This window comes from Lissotriton helveticus, chromosome 9 (assembly GCF_964261635.1).
Source record: "Lissotriton helveticus chromosome 9, aLisHel1.1, whole genome shotgun sequence".
Taxonomy (NCBI): Eukaryota; Metazoa; Chordata; class Amphibia; order Caudata; family Salamandridae; genus Lissotriton; species Lissotriton helveticus.
Window position 1 is genome coordinate 2,251,610 of NC_136070.1, and position 19,329 is coordinate 2,270,938.

The window sequence follows — 19,329 nt, forward strand, 5'->3', positions numbered from 1 at the left end:
GTGGAGTGCCAGGGCTTGTAAATACCAATACTGCTAGTGGGCCTGCAGCGCTGGTTGCGCCACCCACAGAAGCAGCCTTTTTAAAATGTGTCTAGGGTCTGCCATTGCAGAACCTGCGTGCTGTCTGGTACTGTCATGCTGGCTGGGCAAGTGCACACACTTGCCAGCCCCTAAACCTTCCCTTTACTTCATATTAGTCACCCCTATGGTAGGCCCAAGGGCAGGGTGCACTGTAAGTGTAAGGTAGGACATGCTCTGATGTGTATGGCATGTCCTAATAGTGAATTACGGCCAAATTCGTATTTCACTATTGTAAGGCAACCTGTTCTCTTAGGCCAAGATGGGCTGCTGGAATTATTACACTCTATAATCCCAGTAGGCTCAGGGAACATCGAAGAAAGTCAAGTTTAATATGCCTGAACTCAGAATAATATATTTCTTTTAGTAAAGTTTATTTTAATATCCTCTGTTTGCAAATGCTACTTTTAGAAAGTTAGCATTTGCTTGCCTAACCATTTCAGCCCGCCTCTGCTTGGATGTGTATCTGACTGTCTGGGATATGTGAGTGACAGGGCTGGGGGATGACAGGTGGTGAATGCCAGGATTACACCTTAGTGGGAGGTGGGAGTGCCCCTGGACTCTGAATAGGGCTGTGCTCTGCCACCACAATGCTGGCTCCGCCCCTGGGGAGTGACTGATGACTCAGCCGACACCTGGCCCAGGAAGGGAGAAGCAATGTCAACAAGGTACTCCTGGCTGCCCCTGTCCACACAATGCTGGCTCCACCTCCTGTGGAGCGTCTGATGTGCCTGCCCCTCACACTGAAAGAAGACACCAGAGTACACCCAACAAAGTGCTCAGAGACTGAAAGAAGTTATGCAGAGGCCCCCCTGGCCTGTAAGAACAAAGAAAATGCTGTATAAAAGTAGGAGCCCTGCTCTTTGTAAATCAGATCCTGTTGACGCCAAGAAGAAACTCTGCCTGAAGAGAAGGACCTGGAAAAAGCTGCATGGAGAAGTACTGTCTCTAATCCTGAGAGACTGGCCTTTGGTGGGTGCCTTGCTGCAGAAGGAGAAAGGAAGGAAAAGACTAAGACTTTTTGAACTACTTGTGCATTAGACAATCTCCAAGGGCTTGCTGTGGAACTTGCCCCCTGAACTGTGCCCCAGGAACAGTGGGCGCTACCCCTCCTGGAAAGAGAAGCTGCTGTGAGCCATGCATCTGCCCTCTCTGAAAGACTCTGGGCACCCCCGTCCCGCCGAGCACCGCAACTGCTACCTGGCGGGCCCCAGCTGACATCGCAAAGACCAGCCTCCCTGGCCCAAGCAACGTACCTGTTGCCTGCCTAACTGCAGAACTCCACTGAAGAAGAAGTTGCCCTGAAACCCCAGCCGCCGCCGTTCGTAAACTGCAGCGGCACGGGGAGAGAAGGAATACACGCTGTGCGTAGAGAGGCTTTGTTCCCGTCTCACACTGCTGCCCGGGGCCCTGCCCCCTCTTGCCAGACCAGGAGCCCTTTGCCTTAAGACCTGACCCTCAATGCAACGCCGCCCTCCTGAGCCAAGCCGTAGCTCGAATCTACAGTGGAAGACACCGCGACGTGGGACCTGGAATCGACCCCGGCATTGTCCGCCCCGGAACCCCCCCTCTCAAGAACTCTAGGGTACTGTTTTGCTATTGAGGTGCGCCGCCCTCTGCACACGGAGTCCGCGAGGCGTGCACCCCTCGTCCCCTGTTGGCCCCCCGCTCTGTACGCTCTGAACTGTGAGACTCCGTGAAGCCATCCCGCAGCTCAGTTCGAGTCGTACAGCCACCCGAACACCTCGTACTCTCACCGCGCGGTACGCGAGACACGCGAGAGTTAGCGAGGCCCTTTTGCCGGTGGTATTACAGGACACCTTTCAGCCCTACGAGGTGCACTAACTCTCCCAAAGGGAGTCGGTACGCCGCAAACCATGCCCAAGTCCTTGAGGGGCCACTTCTAAAAGATTGCCACACTTGACTGTCCGCTTTTTGAAGTTTTCAGACTCTGTGCTCATCATCCTAGTTAAGTTGATCAAGCCTGGAGTGTACACTGAGAATTGTGCGCTTGTGGCTGGGAGGCCGGTACTTCTCATTCCGGCCATTGTAGTGTACGCAGCGCACACCTGCTCACGTGAAAGGCGCGAGGGTTGATAGGGCCTTGAATTAATAACCAAAAGAAGCGTACAGAAGCGCTAGGGAGCACTGTACTCTCCTGGAACTGGTTAGAAGGCTCCAAAGATTGCATTCAAGAACTGTGGCACCCCTTTTGAAGTGTAAGAACTATTTTTAAAGCTAAACAAGAACTGTGGCAACCTGAACAAGTAACTGGAACCATTTTGAACTGTACAAAGACTGTATTTACAAGCCTGCTTTAAATCTATGTAAAGGAGATATATTTTTACAAGAACACAGTCTGGTGTCATTGTGTGGTGGGTTGGTGGTTATTGTGTGTGATACTGCAAATGTGTAACCCTATGTGCTCTAAAGATTAGCCTTGACTGCTTGTGCCACACTACCTAGAGGGTAAGCAGGGGTTATTTTTAGAGGGTAATCCTTCGCCCTGACTTAGAGGAGAGGGTCCCTGCTTGTCGCAAGTATATACCTGCGCCAACCAGAGAGCCCCAATTCTAACATTGGACGCAGCGGTAAGGATCACAAATTTACATTTGCAGTGTCCATGCAGTGATTATTGACCATTCCATAGTGATACAATCCAGTAACTTAGCCACAGACTTTTTAATTTTTTTTCTTTGCTGGAAAAAGATCCCTTTTGTTTGAAGCCATGCCTGGCACCAACAGCGTGGAGAGGGCAATATCTGTAGCCTCTGAGGTGTTGGAGATAGAATGGGATGCGTCAAAGTTGGATGACTACACAAAAAAAGAACTTACGTTCTTTTGCAAATAATTCAAGGTTCCACGTACAGGGGTCAAGAACAAGGAGGATTACTACAAGGCCCTGAAAGCCTGGATCAGGGCCGGACTGGGAACTCAAAGCAGCCCTGGCAAATTGTCAGACCAGCCCCTGTCCGGCGCGTTGCGTGCGAGCGAGTGCGCTTGATCACTACTAGGGAGTTTGGGGGGGGGTGGGGGGAAATTTTGGAGAAAAAAAACACCAAAATGGTGCATTTTCCAGCACATTTTGAATTACATATTTAATTGTATCAACTTTTAAAGCACATTAAATAGTAGATGATGACCTTAAAGAGCACGAGGTTACCCACCCAGTCATACGTACCCAGAGACATTCTTACAGAGAGCACCAAAAATAGACACAAGGAGTGAATCAGAGAGAGCAAAGTAAAAGTGAGACCAGCCCCCATATGGTGTGTAGCGAGCAAGCGCAGTGAGCAACCACTACTAGGGGGAGTCTGGGGGGTTCCCCCCCCCCCAAGAAAAGTTTGGGGACAGAAAGGCCAAAATAATGCATTTTAACACATTTTTCATTACATATTAGATTGTATTAACTTTTAAAGCATACTAAATGATCACCTTATGGAGCACCAGGATACCCAGTCATAAATCACAGACATTCCTACAGAGAACGCTAAAAAATGAAATGTCGAGCACAAAATGTATTCTTAATATAAAATAGTATAAAGACATTTAAAAACGCACTTAACTTCAAACAACTGTGCAAAGGTTCAGAGGATAAAATGTTCAAGACAATGTGCAAACATTACATGATTTTTATATCCTGAGGGCAGAAACTGTGGCAATGTCACACAAAAGCATCTTATAACTAGCACCTAGGGCACAGAGGCCAGAAGTACTGGAAGCATCACACCCAGGCCTGGTCACACCAGGCCAGAAAACATGGAAACGTTACACATATGCACCCAGGCCAGTAAGCATGGAAATATCAAACACAGGCACCCCGGCCAGAAAGCATGGAAATGTCACACATAAGTTACCAGAAAGCATGGAAATGTCTCACACGGCCCCCTGGCCAGAAAGAATTAAAAATTCACACAAAGGCACCCAGGTCAGTGGCACTAGAACACTTTTCAGAGTGTGGGTGCTGCCTGCAATGTTGCCTGTACATCACTGAAGTCATGGGATTGTGAAAAACTCTAGAATCACACACCGAACAAGGGTAGCAATTGAATCCCACCTATTCTGGGGCATATAAAACTTAAAAGTATATGCCAAACCGTTTAAATACACTGTACCCTGCTTTATGGACAGGGCTTGCACTAGTCGTGACATGTAAATAAGCACCTGCGTGGGTCAAGGGTTTGAAGTCCAGGGGCCCAGTCTTTAATCCCTTTGAAAAGGAGTACAAATAGTAAACTCTGACATGAAGAAGGCAGAGCCGGCTTTAGCGCTGGTGGCGCCAGGGGCAACAGTCTTTTTTGGCACTCCCCATCTCCTTCTCCGAGGAATCCCTTGCCAACACCCTCCAACAGTGCCCTTCTTCTCTGCATAGCCATTCTCATAGGCATTTCATTTGTTTTTCATAGCGCTACTCTTACCAGGCAGTGTAGGTTGTGTGAGCACTTTACAACACACACCCATTACATATGGAGACAATTAATTATATGTGTGTAAAATCAGTCTTTATGAAATAATACATAAGACCATGTGAATTGCAGGCTGTAGAAATCACATATCACCCATACTGGTAGGCAGTACATTTAAGAATGTATTCTGGAGAAGCACAAACTCAGGATTAAATAATGAGAAACTGGGGAAAAAATAAGGTTCTAACCTATAGCATGCAGTTTGCCTGCAGCTCTTTGATGACAGTTTATTGGTCATTGTGTTATATTAGGATTGTAATTTAGGAACTGCTGGTTACAAAAACATGTCTGTGGCAAAAGCAGTAACCCACTGAGCTACGCACATAAAATACAGTTATGTAATTTGCATGGTACATGTTCTTTGCAGCATACATATTAACCCTTTGTGCTACTTTAATGTTGAGTCAAAACTGTCACTAGCCGAAACTCAGATCTCTCCAGCAGGAACATTAACCACCAGAGTTAACTTGCCATTTTTATTGTTGCCTGAAAACTGCTGGACACACTACCCACAAGGTACTTTGCAGCAGGTGCTATTAAACCCAGAAGTTATTTCTTCACACAACGCCCCCCAGGTCAGCATCAGGTGCGGCTGCACCAGTCAGTCCTCCCTAAAGAGGTTGGTACCTACCTGATTGTCTGGTAATTGAACTTTATTTATTTATTTATTTGTCTTTGAGGTTTTATATAGCGCCGGCTGGACCAGAAGTATCAGAGCGCTTTACATGAGTATAAAATAATTGCAGTCACAGGAACCAAAAATCAGCAAACAATCAACAGCATTGAAATATAGCAGATTACAACATTTTTAACGATTTGTAACTATACAAAAACAGGTAAGAGATGAGGGGCAATTTAAAATACTAAGAGGAATGATAAGACGAGGAGTTAGGGTTTTGAAGGAGGTGCACTTACCAGCAGAAAGGGAAAGCAAATGAATCCCCAGATGATGAGTAAAGCCGGTCGCACTCGTATATTTAATGCGGCATAACGATGCTATTGATGTGAACCACAGGTTCCTACGGTGCACGTGCACATCAATTGCATCATTATGCTGCATTAAATATGCGAGTGCGAGAACAACAATCTGGTGCCTGGTGTGTGAGGGATGATTTGACATCTTTAACCCTTCGGATCAGAATATCGGATTCGGTCAGTTATGTATGTACGGGTAAATATTATTATTTTTTAAAGATTTGTAAAGTGAAGGAGTTATTCATTATCCTGTTTGAGAGAGGTACATCGCGCAAAGCTTTTTAGGGATAGTTTCACATTGAAAAGATCCCAGGATGTGATATTTCCCTGCAGGGTGGGATTATTTAAAGTTTGCTTATCAGTTTAAAAAGTTGTGTTAACTGTCACCCAATTACACTTGCTCCTTTGGGTCTCTTTCCAGCAGTGGTATGAAGTCTTATAGTTATTTTGTTTAAAAAAGGAACCACCAGCGATTTCAGCCAACGGCGTAGCTAGAGCTTGTGGCGCCCGGGGCTACCCCTCAGATTGCCGCCCCTGGGGGGGGGGGGGGGGGGGCTGGAGAAAAAGGACAGTGAGCACTGGAAAGATGACAGTCTCCGAGGAGAGACACGTAGTATTGCTGCTAACAGTTACCTCGATCATGATAGTTACATTTAGTTATTTATAAAGTTTTATATAGCGTGAACTTGACCCCGAAGGATATCAGAGCGCTTTACAATTTGAGGCAAAGGTAACAAATCAGAACATTAGTCTAACATGGGGGAATCTAATGGGCATTAAGATGTTTACTCTTCTCAAAATCGGAATGGTTGTTTGTTGGAAATGGGGGTCTCTAGTTGGCAGTGGCTGGCCATTGTCCAAGTGGGGACCATTCTTCCTAAGTCAGAGTAAGGGGGCTACAGCCTTTGATAACCCCTGCTCAACCCTGTGGTAACGTAGCACGAGCAGCTAAGCTTCTCAGAGGCAGCGTGTGAAGCATTTATGATCTTACACAGTGAAGGACACTACAAAGGACACCACACAAGTAGTTATACAAAATGTGTATCTTTATGCATAGACTTAACACAAGAGGCACTCTAAAAGGACTAAAACTGGTGCAAATGTCTGTGGCGGCGGACTCATGAAAACATTACACCTAGCAATCAGAACCAACCCAGCACACAAAGCCTGTACTATTAGTAATACTTAGAGCTCCCTTTGCCAAGGATTAACTCCAGCTAAAGTATTTCAAAATTACAATGCACAGAACTCCATCACTCTAAGCCCTTCTCTACCTGGTATTTTCTTGCTGGAGCTTCAATTGAAATAACTGAGGTAACAAGAAAAATCCGCAGTATAAAATGGACTGGCAAATAAAATGAGTCAAATAAAAGGTTGATCCATGATGGTGGTTCACGTTAACTAAAACAAGCAATAGAAATAATAATGTTAAAAAAGAGCCACGTATCTACATGTACAGTAAACCACTGAGGACCACCAAAAGAAGCCCCTTTGTAGGTTCCTGTGTGAGACTCTGCCATTCATATTGTTACTCCCTGGCATTGGATCTGGTTTTGCATGATGGTTTCATATGCTAATACAGATTGAGCAAACCCTAAGACCTCATTTAATGGCCCAATACGATCAGTGTTATTTCCACACCCTGCATTCACCAACGCAGCTGGGCGCGTATTTACCGGAATTAGTATTAATAGAATTAGGAACAGCAAAAATAAAGTAGGAACCTAAAAAAGACAGGAATATAACTGCACCAAAAGAAGGTCACAAAATATCGAACTTTCAAATTCAGAAACACAGCTCAGAGCCCAGTCAGTACTATAGCAGAGTAAATGTGCCCAAGGCCTTCACAAGTTGGAACTATATTGGGGGCAGACATCCAAGCCTTAAACACGCACATGATGCCCCTAACTTAGACACAAGCACATTTATAGCACAAGCGGAAGTGCATAAAGCCAACGCATCATCAAGTTATGTTCAGCTTTGAACCTCTTTATCCTTAGTCATTGGTATTTTTGTAGCTCAAGGTCCGACCCAACTAACAGCAAAGGTCAGCTTAAGTGTCTTGTAATGCAGGATCATACACTGATCGAGTTCCTGGAAACAAAACCAAACATGTCAAGCGCAGAAGCAAATGAACCAACAGATGGACAGAACCTTGTCCTTAATATTAGTTCGCCAGTTAAGGACAAGTTCCTCTTTGAGACTAAACCTTCCCTAAACCCAATGAAACTGCCCGTGCCTGAGGCGGTCCCAAGAAGCCCCCTCGAAGGATAAAGGAGATGAGGCGAGGATGATCCATGGCCTGGAAGTAGTAGCTGAAGCCGAGTACCGGCAGCACACGGGGCCGCTTCTAGCCACCATGGAGGCAATGTCTCTGGCGATCAGATGTCCATGATGGGACAGGCAGGAAGTACAGGCTGACCGCGTCTCTGGAGATCAGATGTCCATGATGGGACAGGCAGGAAGTACACGCTGACCGCGTCTCTGGCGATCAGATGTCCATGATGGGACAGGCAGGAAGTACACGCTGACCGCTCGTGGCCCTCCTTAATATCCTGGCAGAGGAGTACCCATAGATGGCATAGACAAAAACTCCAAGCAGCCAATGAGCTGAGCCAGAGAGCCCAAAAGCAGCCAATGAGCTGAGCCAGAGAGCCCAAAAGCAGCCAATGAGCTGAGCCAGAGAGCCCAAAAGCAGCCAATGAGCTGAGCCAGAGAGCTGAGCCAGAGAGCCCAAAAGCAGCCAATGAGCTGAGCCAGAGAGCCCAAAAGCAGCCAATGAGCTGAGCCAGAGAGCCCAAAAGCAGCCAATGAGCTGAGCCAGAGAGCCCAAAAGCAGCCAATGAGCTGAGCCAGAGAGCCCAAAAGCAGCCAATGAGCTGAGCCAGAGAGCCCAAAAGCAGCCAATGAGCTGAGCCAGAGAGCCCAAAAGTAGCCAATGAGCTGAGCCAGAGAACCCAAAAGCAGCCAATGAGCTGAACCAGAGAGCCCAAAAGCAGCCAATGAGCTGAGCCAGAGAGCCCAAAAGCAGCCAATGAGCTGAGCCAGAGAGCCCAAAAGCAGCCAATGAGCTGAGCCAGAGAGCCCAAAAGTAGCCAATGAGCTGAGCCAGAGAGCCCAAAAGCAGCCAATGAGCTGAGCCAGAGAGCCCAAAAGCAGCCAATGAACTGAGCCAGAGAGCCCAAAAGCAGCCAATGAGCTGAGCCAGAGAGCCCAAAAGCAGCCAATGAGCTGAGCCAGAGAGCCCAAAAGCAGCCAATGAGCTGAGCCAGAGAGCCCAAAACCCAACTCCATACAACAAGCTCCCGCCGACAAGCTCTGTCAATGTGTAAGGTCTCCATCCTGACAATATCCTGCAGGAAGTAATACCACGATCCATCAGACCCCAGGAGGGTCCTGACTCTAGGCCGGGTCTTTATTCTTTCCTCACCTGAATTCATCTCTTTTTCAGTTGTTCCCGCTGCCCCTGGCCGTGACGCACGACGACGAGGGGCGCGCGTAGGGGCGCGTGGGGCGGGCGGTGAGCGCGTAACGCATCACTGCTATGGCGCGGGGAGGGCTGGCCAAATGTCCTCCCAGGGCCGCCATTGGTTGCGGCAGCGCTACCACTGGATTGACGGCACTAGAGGACCACTAGTGTGGGCGAGGCTGGGGGGGGGAGCAGGTCAACAACGGTCATGTTCTAGTCAGAATTTAATTTCGAACCCGACCGAGTCCGACAGCAATTGCGCAGCAAGTGTGTGCTTTTTACAGACAGTAGTATTTATTTATAATGCCCAGATAATAACTCTGTGTATGCAGTGCTTAGTGTTAACTTTAGTGGTATTGCCGTATTGGTCCAGTCCTGACAGTCAGAGCCCCCGCTCCCGCCCCCCTAGCTAAAGACATACAATTGTTTTTGCAGGGGTTTGCCTGTATAATTGTCCCGCCTTGATCATCACAGGGCCTCTCTGGTGACGTCACTCATCCATCGGGTCTGGTGGGGTCAGTGGGACACGAGTTGTTGTTGTGGCCAGGTGGAACTCCAGGGAGGGGATGATGTGGGGGGGGGGGCGTGTGCAGTGGCCAGGACAGTGTAACAAAACTACAATCGGCCCCCCTGCAAAGCGCTCCTCAGGCTCTCACATTCAGAAACTGGCCTGGCCATAACATAACATGAGACCCAGCCCGTTTTATAACGAAGGAACTTGTATCCCTTCCTTATGTTTATAGAGATAACTCTAATCACTAGTATATGCGTAGACGTTTGTACTCTCTTCCATTCCTATGTGACTCTTAGAGTATATCCATTCGTATCCCTTCCCTATGTATATAGAGATAACTCTAATCACTAGTATATGTGTAGACCTTTGTGCCATCTACTGTTCCTATGTGACTCAGAGTATATCCATTCGTATCCCTTCCCTATGTATATAGAGATAACTCTAACCACTAGTATATGCGTAGACCTTTGTACTCTCTACCATTCCTATGTGACTCTTAGAGTATATCCATTCGTATCCCTTCCTTATGTATATAGAGATAACTCTAACCACTAGTATATGCGTAGACCTTTGTACTCTCTACCATTCCTATGTGACTCTTAGAGTATATCCATTCGTATCCCTTCCTTATGTATATAGAGATAACTCTAACCACTAGTATATGCGTAGACCTTTGTACTCTCTACCATTCCTATGTGACTCTTAGAGTATATCCATTCGTATCCCTTCCTTATGTATATAGAGATAACTCTAACCACTAGTATATGCGTAGACCTTTGTACTCTCTACCATTCCTATGTGACTCTTAGAGTATATCCATTCGTATCCCTTCCCTATGTATATAGAGATAACTCTAATCACTAGTATATGCGTAGACCTTTGGCATCTCTACCATTCCTATGTGACTCTTAGAGTATATAGGATAGGATAGTATAAAGGCTACTCGTGACTGCGCGTCAGGGAAGACAGCTGGGCTGCACATAAAATGTAATGCACATAGTGTCCAAAATATTTGTGCCTTTCGAAGGTCTCCAGTAAGTATTTCTGGAGGTGCCAAAGGAATCACTGGCTACAAGGAATGGATTACCTGAGTGGTAACTTTAGACTGTTGGCTTGTAGTGTCACTAGTGATTTCTACTGGGGATAAAGGAATCTTAAATGTAGGTTCTGTAACCATTCATTGTTATTGCTAATTGAGAGGTCTCTCTTCTAGAGTTTATTATATCTTGCTTTAAATCTCTATTCTCTTTTCTAACTGCCATTATTTATTTTTGTATTCCTTCTAATACTTCTCCTAATTTTTTAAGATCCAAACCATCAGCCATTCTGCTCGGGGGCAAAAACTACGTGGGCACTTCACTCTCAAATCCGTTCCACCAGAATGCACAGGAGCAGGATGAGGCTAATTCCCAGTTCCCCTTTCTGACTTTCCAGCCACTCACTGACTAAATACTGTGTGGCTGTAGAAACCAAAGGGGGGGAGGGGTAGGAGACAGAGAAGAGACAGCTACACCTTTCTTCTGGTTCCTCTCAGCTTTTGTTCCTTCTGAGTTTCATTGTTAAGAACTGCAGGTGAGAAAACCTGTGATTTTACATGTCATTCTGAACACAAATAATACCTTGCATACGTAGGAGAGTAGGATCTGCTTCTTACAGTTACCCCCACTTTTTGCTGATGTTTCACTGTTTTCGACTTAGTCTGGCTGGGATCCTGCTATTCAGGACCCCAGCCTAGCTGCTTCCTCTCTAAATTGATTGCATGTACTTTAGGTACATTCCAGATTTGATTCTGGGGTACCCTTATACGTCCCTAGTATATGGTATACTAATTACCTAGGGCATAGGTACCCCAGAGTCCTCCCAGGGGTTGCAGCATGTATTATGCCACCCCTGAGAGGACACTCAAATTAACACAGCAGGTCTGCACTGCAACCTGTGTAAGGTGGTGCATGCACCCCTTACTTAGATATAGGTTCACTATAATCTACATTATCACTGCACATATAAACCTATCAATCCTTAAGGCACTGTGCTGGGTTTTATGTGAGAGGGTGCCCATGCATGAGCATGGCCCCTCTGCAGCCTTCGGAATATATTCTCCGTGGTTGTTCTGTGATGCAGCCAAACCATATACTTGTAAGTGCATTATAACCTCGCGGTAAATGCTAACTTTAAAAAGGCTGCACAGAAACCTGTTGTATTTGGTGCCAAACACTTTGGAATCCTTCTACCAGTAGCTGGTGTGGGAGGTATGATTCCACCCCCCTATAGAGTACCTGGGACCAGCTTTCTCGACCCTGGCATCACAAGATGGATGCTGCAAGCCACAGACACGAGTCTGCTGCGGGACGAAACTCCGGCAGGGGAGGTGTAACCCCCCACAAGACAGGCTTTTTAGTGTATTGGTGCATTGGGGCTTGGTGGGTGCACTCCGAGTGCCTTGATGTCTGCACTGGGGGCACGTTTGGTGTCCCTGTGCATAGTCCAGCTCAAACCGGTTGCAGAGGCTAACATCACTGTGTTCACACTAACACTGTGGGGACTTGAACATCACTGTGTTCACACTAACATTGTGGGGACTTGAACATCACTGGGGGGGCCCTAAAGAAACGCTTGTGAACTTACTCTCGTCCTGCAGCTGGTGTGTGGCGTGAGGGGACGCTGCCTGCTGTGTTCTGTTTCCCTGGTGGGACTCGTGGTCCCAGGGTGCTGCGGCTCCTTTCCTCGCCGTCAGAGGGCCTAATACTCATCAGCTGCTGCTGCTGGGGGAGGCGCTGACATCGCGCTACAAAGCGCCGCCTTCCCCCTCTGACCACGGTCCATCTGCCTCCAACCCGCAGCGCACGACCCTAAAACCAGCACTTCATATAGTAAAGCACTTCCGGCTCCGTCTGAAGTATACACTGTGGAGGGCCTGCAGCAAAGCTGCCTCTCACAACAGACCAAGAGGGGAGGGGCAGAGAGGAGGGGGGCAGAGAGGGGAGGGTGGCAGAGAGGAGGGTGGCAGAGAGGGGAGGGTGGCAGAGAGGGGAGGGTGGCAGAGAGGGGAGGGGGCTGGGAGGGGGGCAGAGAGGGGAGGGGGGCAGAGAGGAGAGGGGGGCAGAGAGGAGAGGGGGGCAGAGAGGAGAGGGGGGCAGAGAGGAGAGGGGGGCAGAGAGGGGAGGGGGGCAGAGAGGGGAGGGGGGCAGAGAGGAGAGGGGGGCAGAGAGGGGAGGGGGGCAGAGAGGGGAGGGGGGCAGAGAGGGGAGGGGGGCAGAGAGGAGAGGGGGGCAGAGAGGGGAGGGGGGCAGAGAGGGGAGGGGGGCAGAGAGGGGAGGGGGGCAGAGAGGGGAGGGGGGCAGAGAGGAGAGGGGGGCAGAGAGGGGAGGGGGGCAGAGAGGGGAGGGGGGCAGAGAGGGGAGGGGGGCAGAGAGGAGAGGGGGGCAGAGAGGGGAGGGGGGCAGAGAGGGGAGGGGGGCAGAGAGGAGAGGGGGGCAGAGAGGGGAGGGGGGCAGAGAGGGGAGGGGGGCAGAGAGGGGAGGGGGGCAGAGAGGGGAGGGGGGCAGAGAGGGGAGGGGGGCAGAGAGGGGAGGGTGGCAGAGAGGGGAGGGGGGCAGAGAGGAGAGGGGGGCAGAGAGGGGAGGGGGGCAGAGAGGGGAGGGGGGCAGAGAGGGGAGGGTGGCAGAGAGGGGAGGGGGGCAGAGAGGAGAGGGGGGCAGAGAGGGGAGGGGGCAGAGAGGGGAGGGGGGCAGAGAGGGGAGGGGGGCAGAGAGGGGAGGGGGGCAGAGAGGGGAGGGTGGCAGAGAGGGGAGGGGGGCAGAGAGGAGAGGGGGGCAGAGAGGGGAGGGGGGCAGAGAGGGGAGGGGGGCAGAGAGGGGAGGGGGGCAGAGAGGGGAGGGGGGCAGAGAGGGGAGGGGGGCAGAGAGGGGAGGGGGGCAGAGAGGAGAGGGGGGCAGAGAGGGGAGGGGGGCAGAGAGGGGAGGGGGGCAGAGAGGGGAGGGGGGCAGAGAGGGGAGGGGGGCAGAGAGGAGGGTGGCAGAGAGGGGGAGGGTGGCAGAGAGGGGAGGGTGGCAGAGAGGGGAGGGGGCTGGGAGGGGGGCAGAGAGGGGAGGGGGGCAGAGAGGGGAGGGGGGCAGAGAGGGGAGGGGGGCAGAGAGGGGAGGGGGGCAGAGAGGAGAGGGGGGCAGAGAGGGGAGGGGGGCAGAGAGGGGAGGGGGGCAGAGAGGGGAGGGGGGCAGAGAGGGGAGGGGGGCAGAGAGGAGAGGGGGGCAGAGAGGGGAGGGGGGCAGAGAGGGGAGGGGGGCAGAGAGGGGAGGGGGGCAGAGAGGAGAGGGGGGCAGAGAGGGGAGGGGGGCAGAGAGGGGAGGGGGGCAGAGAGGAGAGGGGGGCAGAGAGGGGAGGGGGGCAGAGAGGGGAGGGGGGCAGAGAGGGGAGGGGGGCAGAGAGGGGAGGGGGGCAGAGAGGGGAGGGGGGCAGAGAGGGGAGGGTGGCAGAGAGGGGAGGGGGGCAGAGAGGAGAGGGGGGCAGAGAGGGGAGGGGGCAGAGAGGGGAGGGGGGCAGAGAGGGGAGGGTGGCAGAGAGGGGAGGGGGGCAGAGAGGAGAGGGGGGCAGAGAGGGGAGGGGGCAGAGAGGGGAGGGGGGCAGAGAGGGGAGGGGGGCAGAGAGGGGAGGGGGGCAGAGAGGGGAGGGTGGCAGAGAGGGGAGGGGGGCAGAGAGGAGAGGGGGGCAGAGAGGGGAGGGGGGCAGAGAGGGGAGGGGGGCAGAGAGGGGAGGGGGCAGAGAGGGGAGGGGGGCAGAGAGGGGAGGGGGGCAGAGAGGGGAGGGGGGCAGAGAGGAGAGGGGGGCAGAGAGGGGAGGGGGGCAGAGAGGGGAGGGGGGCAGAGAGGGGAGGGGGGCAGAGAGGGGAGGGGGGCAGAGAGGGGAGGGGGGCAGAGAGGGGAGGGGGGCAGAGAGGGGAGGGGGGCAGAGAGGGGAGGGGGGCAGAGAGGGGAGGGGGGCAGAGAGGGGAGGGGGGCAGAGAGGAGAGGGGGGCAGAGAGGGGAGGGGGGCAGAGAGGGGAGGGGGGCAGAGAGGGGGGGGGCAGAGAGGGGAGGGGGCAGAGAGGGGAGGGGGGCAGAGAGGGGAGGGTGGCAGAGAGGGGAGGGGGGCAGAGAGGGGAGGGTGGCAGAGAGGGGAGGGTGGCAGAGAGGGGAGGGTGGCAGAGAGGGGAGGGGGGCAGAGAGGGGAGGGGGCTGGGAGGGGGGCAGAGAGGTCTGCAGCAGGCGCATGAACACCCTGCGCTATCTCAAAGACAGTATCTTTTCACAATGCAGCCTCCACCCCCCCTCCCGGACACGAAGACTCGGGCATTTACTGCATTTTAAATGCAAGTTGCTTTTTCATTCATTATTGTGTAATTAAATCCCTTTTTTGTGCACTTCCTTTCTATGTTAAATGTTCAATTCGTGGTGCTAGTTTGCTTGTGATCTTCCTCCGTGCGTGCATCCCCCGCCCCCCCAGGCATGGAGACATCCCCGCCCCCCCCAGGCATGGAGACATCCTCGCCCCCCCCCGGCAGGGTTAGTCTTGTAAGTGTGGCCCCGCAGGAATAGACACCCCCGCCCCCCCCCCCCCAGGCATGGAGACATCCCTGCCCCCCCCCAGCGCTCTTGCAGAACTCCCGATGGCTTTCACTGCCTTCTAGGCACCCCCCCCCCCCCAGGCAGGGTCAGTCTTGTAAGTGTGGCCCCCCCAGGAAAGACACCCCGCCCCCCCAGGCATGGAGACATCTCTCCCCGACCCCCCCCCCCGGCCCCGGCATGGAGACATCTTCCCCCCCCCCCCCAGGCATGGAGACATCTCCCCCCCCCAGGCATGGAGACATCTCCCCCGGCCCCCCCCAGGTATGGGACCCCCAGGCAGGGTCCCCGGCCCCCCCCAGGTATGGGACCCCCAGGCAGGGTCAGTCTAGAGAGTTACTTTAGAGTGGCAGCTGAAGCCAAACTCAACAGCACAACTCATCATTCCCAGCAGCAGCAGCAGCAGCACCAGCAGCAGCACCAGCACCAGCACCAGCAGCAGCAGCAGCACAGCAGCAGCAGCACCAGCAGCACCAGCAGCAGCAGCAGCAGCACCACCAGCAGCAGCAGCACCAGCAGCAGCACTCCGAGCAGACTGGAAGAGCAGCTTAAGGTTCAGGAGGTCCCGGTACCACACCTAAGCCTGGATATGTCGCACTAGGAAGACAGGCACTGAAAGCTTCGCCGAGCCTGAGCCCTGGCTCTGGCTCCGCTTGAGGTCCTGGCTCTGGTCCTGGCTCCGCTTGCGGTCCTGGCTCTGGTCCTGGCTCCGCTTGAGGTCCTGGCTCTGGTCCTGGCTCCGCTTGAGGTCCTGGCTCTGGTCCTGGCTCCGCTTGAGGTCCTGGCTCTGGTCCTGGCTCCGCTTGAGGTCCTGGCTCTGGCCCTGGGCCCTGGCTCTGGCTCTGGCTCCGCTTGAGGTCCTGGCTCTGGTCCTGGCTCCGCTTGAGGTCGAGGTCCTGGCTCTGGCCCTGGCTCTGGCCCTGCTTGAGGTCCGGTCGGAGTGTCGGGCTCATAGTGAGCCGAGCTATTCTGTCCGTTCTGCCCGCCACCCTTCATCTACCCAGGATGTGGCATACCACCCAGAGCTTGCAACTTTGGAGCTGGTCGAGCTGGGTTCGAGTCATTGATTGGCTCAGCATCCTGTCACTCTGGCAAATCTCAAGCGCCTCAAAGACATGAATGTGACCTCGTACAATGCGACCGGTGTCACGTGAAGCGCTTCGATATCTGCAGGCAGAGGTCACACTATAGAAACCTGAGGAGGTAAAAAGAAAGCATCGACATATGAGACAAACAGCCATTCAGCGATGATTTGTCCAAAATTAATACAAACCCTGGATCCATCGCAGCTTCTGCACTTCAGTGGTGGGAGCTTCGGGCAAATATTGTATTTCACCAAAACTCGACTTCCTTCATATATGCGCATGAAAGCACTTTACAAATATATAAATCAGAAAAACAACTATACAAAACCTATTGTGTTCATTCAAAATACTAATGTTGCTGTATAATATGGGCACATACAGGGTCCACTGGGCACCTGTCGTGCCTGTTGGTTCACTGATAGCCCCGTCCCCAGTGTGAGGGCAGCGAGGAACGACCGACTAAAAGCTCATGCTAGGGGGCCTTATTTATGAAGGCCTTGCGCCGCCGGGGCGTCACTTTTTACCACGCACCGGCGGCGCAAGGCCTTCATAAATAAGGCCCTAACACTTTTAACAAGTGCTTCTTAGTGCAGCGCTATATTGTGACAATTATATCAAAGCTTTCTTGTGTTAAAGAAACAGTCTCATCAACATTTTAAAAAGTGTATCATATTTTACGTGATGTTTCAGGGCTCGGGCAGTCCCTGGGTTCTTCGAGCCGAGCCAGAGCCCGGGCTCGGCTCGCCCTCCCTGTTCACGTGTTTGCTCGCCACCTCCATCCCCAAAACTCAATTAAAACTCTAAAGACCGTGAGAACGACATTTCGACCTCTGACCTTGAGATTGATGAAGCTCAGCTGGTGCTTTCCCAGGGGCCTCTCCTGCCATGATTGGGGGGGCCTGGCCCACCCGCCCCCCTGCTGGAACCGGGCCTGCTGCGGACTGCTCTGTGCCCCCCCCCCCGCACCCCCAGGCAGGGTCAGTCTTGTAAGTGTGGCCCCCCAGGAATAGACACCCCCGCCCCCCCCCCCCAGGCATGGAGACATCTCCCCCCGGCCCCCCCAGGTATGGGACCCCCAAACAGGGTCAGTCTTGTAAGTGTGGCCCGCAGGAATAGACACCCCCGCCCCCCCCCAGGCATGGAGGCATCTCCCCCCGGCCCCCCCAGGTATGGGACCCCCAGGCAGGGTCAGTCTTGTAAGTGTGGCCCCCCAGGAATAGACACCCCCGCCCCCCCCCAGGCATGGAGACATCTCCCCCCGGCCCTCCCGGTATGGGACCCCCAGGCAGGGTCAGTCTTGTAAGTGTGGCCCCCCAGGAATAGACACCCCCGCCCCCCCCAGGCATGGAGACATCTCCCCCCGGCCCCCCCCCCGGTATGGGGCCCCCAGGCAGGGTCAGTCTTGTAAGTGTGGCCCGCAGGAATAGACACCCCCGCCCCCCCCAGGCATGGAGACATATCCCCCCGGCCCCCCCAGGCATGCAGCGCCCCCAGCCCCCACTGCGGCCTGCTCTGTGCCCCCCCCCCCCGCGCACCCCCAGGCATGAAGAGATACCCCCCCCCCCCGCTCTGCACCAGACTGACGCCGGCCCTGGGGGAGGATTATAGAAAGTTCAGGGGCCGCGAGCGACGGACCCCCCAGGTCAGGGGGGGGGGGGGGGGCACCGTCTACCGGCCACTCCTGCCCTGATGACCCCCTCAGAGGCGCTACTCACCATGAAAGAACTCCGGGACGGGTTTCTGGCCGCTGTGGGGCTCCGGGCTGGGCTTCTGGGCGCTGTGGGACTCCGGGCTGGGCTTCTGGGCGCTGTGGGACTCCGGGCTGGGCTTCTGGGCGCTGTGGGGCTCCGGGCTGGGCTTCTGGGCGCTGGGAGGCTCCGTGCTCGGCTTCTGGATGCTGTGTCCCTGCCACGGACACACTCGAGGCGCTACTGAGAGATCAAACCCGAGCACTTCGGAGCCGCCGCCTATGTACCTGCCTCATTTGCATAATTAATTAATTAATGCCAGGTGAGTTTGGCGCCAGTTTGGACTCTTTCTCGGGGCTTCCATTGGCTGGGCCTTCAGCGTCATCACTTCCTGCACTGAGGGATTGTGGGTTTTTTTGTGCCTTTAAAAGCAGCAGCTGCAGCCTACGCGGGTTAGTTGTGTGTTTGAAACGTTCGAGTTTTGGGAGGTGGATAATGTGATGGGAATTATTTTTGTGTTGTTCAGACGCTATTTTGTGCGTGGACGTTGACCTCCTTTTGATATGAGAATAATTTAACAAAATTAGTTTCTTGAGCTTTTCTGAAGAATTTTACACTTTTTTGGGAGGACAGAGGTTTTTAGTTTTATCCTCACAAAAAACAAAGTGTTAAGTGTGGTTTGTTTCAACGTTCAATATGTTAATACAATCACTTCATCTGTTCGATTCTTTTTTACACATATTTTATCGGGTGGTTACATTGCAGAGGAGGCAGTGAAGTTTACAGAACTACTAATGGGTGTAAAACCAACAAAGGGTGCGACGGCCGGGCTGTCTCCTTATAACGTGTGTTCTTGGGTTCTAAAAAAAAAAATGTTTTTAAACGTCAAGGTGTTTATTTAGAAATATTAATATGGTCATAAACAATACTTCGTATAAGCCATTATTTGTTAATGCACCAATGCAAGAAAGTTCAATAAAAAGTAGTAATCAACTACAGTCCTGAAAATAATACACAGAATTATAGAAGAGGACATGCGTGTAGTCGCAGGTTCACATGACATGTAGATACCAATAGTTGTGGATAATACATGATCTTAAGACATTATAGGAAATGATAAATGAAGCCTCACTCTACAACGAGCAGTGGGAGGTCCGGAGGCTTCTTGTTGTGAGAGATCGCGTAAAGAAGTTCTCTCCCAGTATCGTCTGGATATTGTGTGAAAGGCCCCAGGGGTGGAGTTTTGTAGCAAGAGAGATGAGATGGACAAATGCTGCCTCAAGGCGCTGGTTGTGACCCCGCCACCACCACGCAACATAAGACCACTTAGAGCGAATTTTTCCAGCTCTTTGATATCTGTTGAAAAGCCACGGCTTTTAATAAATCAATAAGTAATACTTGGGATCGGCCTCCCCCCCCGCCCTCCGTCCGGTGTTAGACTGCCTGGGAAAACATTT

The 19,329-nt window shown here is 52.4% G+C and overlaps 1 long non-coding RNA gene across 1 annotated transcript in view; it reads right to left on the reverse strand.

Moving 5' to 3' along the window:
• The window catches only part of LOC144780836 (uncharacterized), a 62,600-nt gene extending 44,460 nt beyond the window's left edge, over nucleotides 1-18,140 (reverse strand). The window contains exon 1 of the long non-coding RNA XR_013600784.1: nucleotides 17,900-18,140. This is a non-coding gene — a long non-coding RNA (uncharacterized LOC144780836). The remainder of the gene's footprint in view (nucleotides 1-17,899) is intronic.
• Between the last annotated feature and the right edge of the window lie 1,189 nt (nucleotides 18,141-19,329).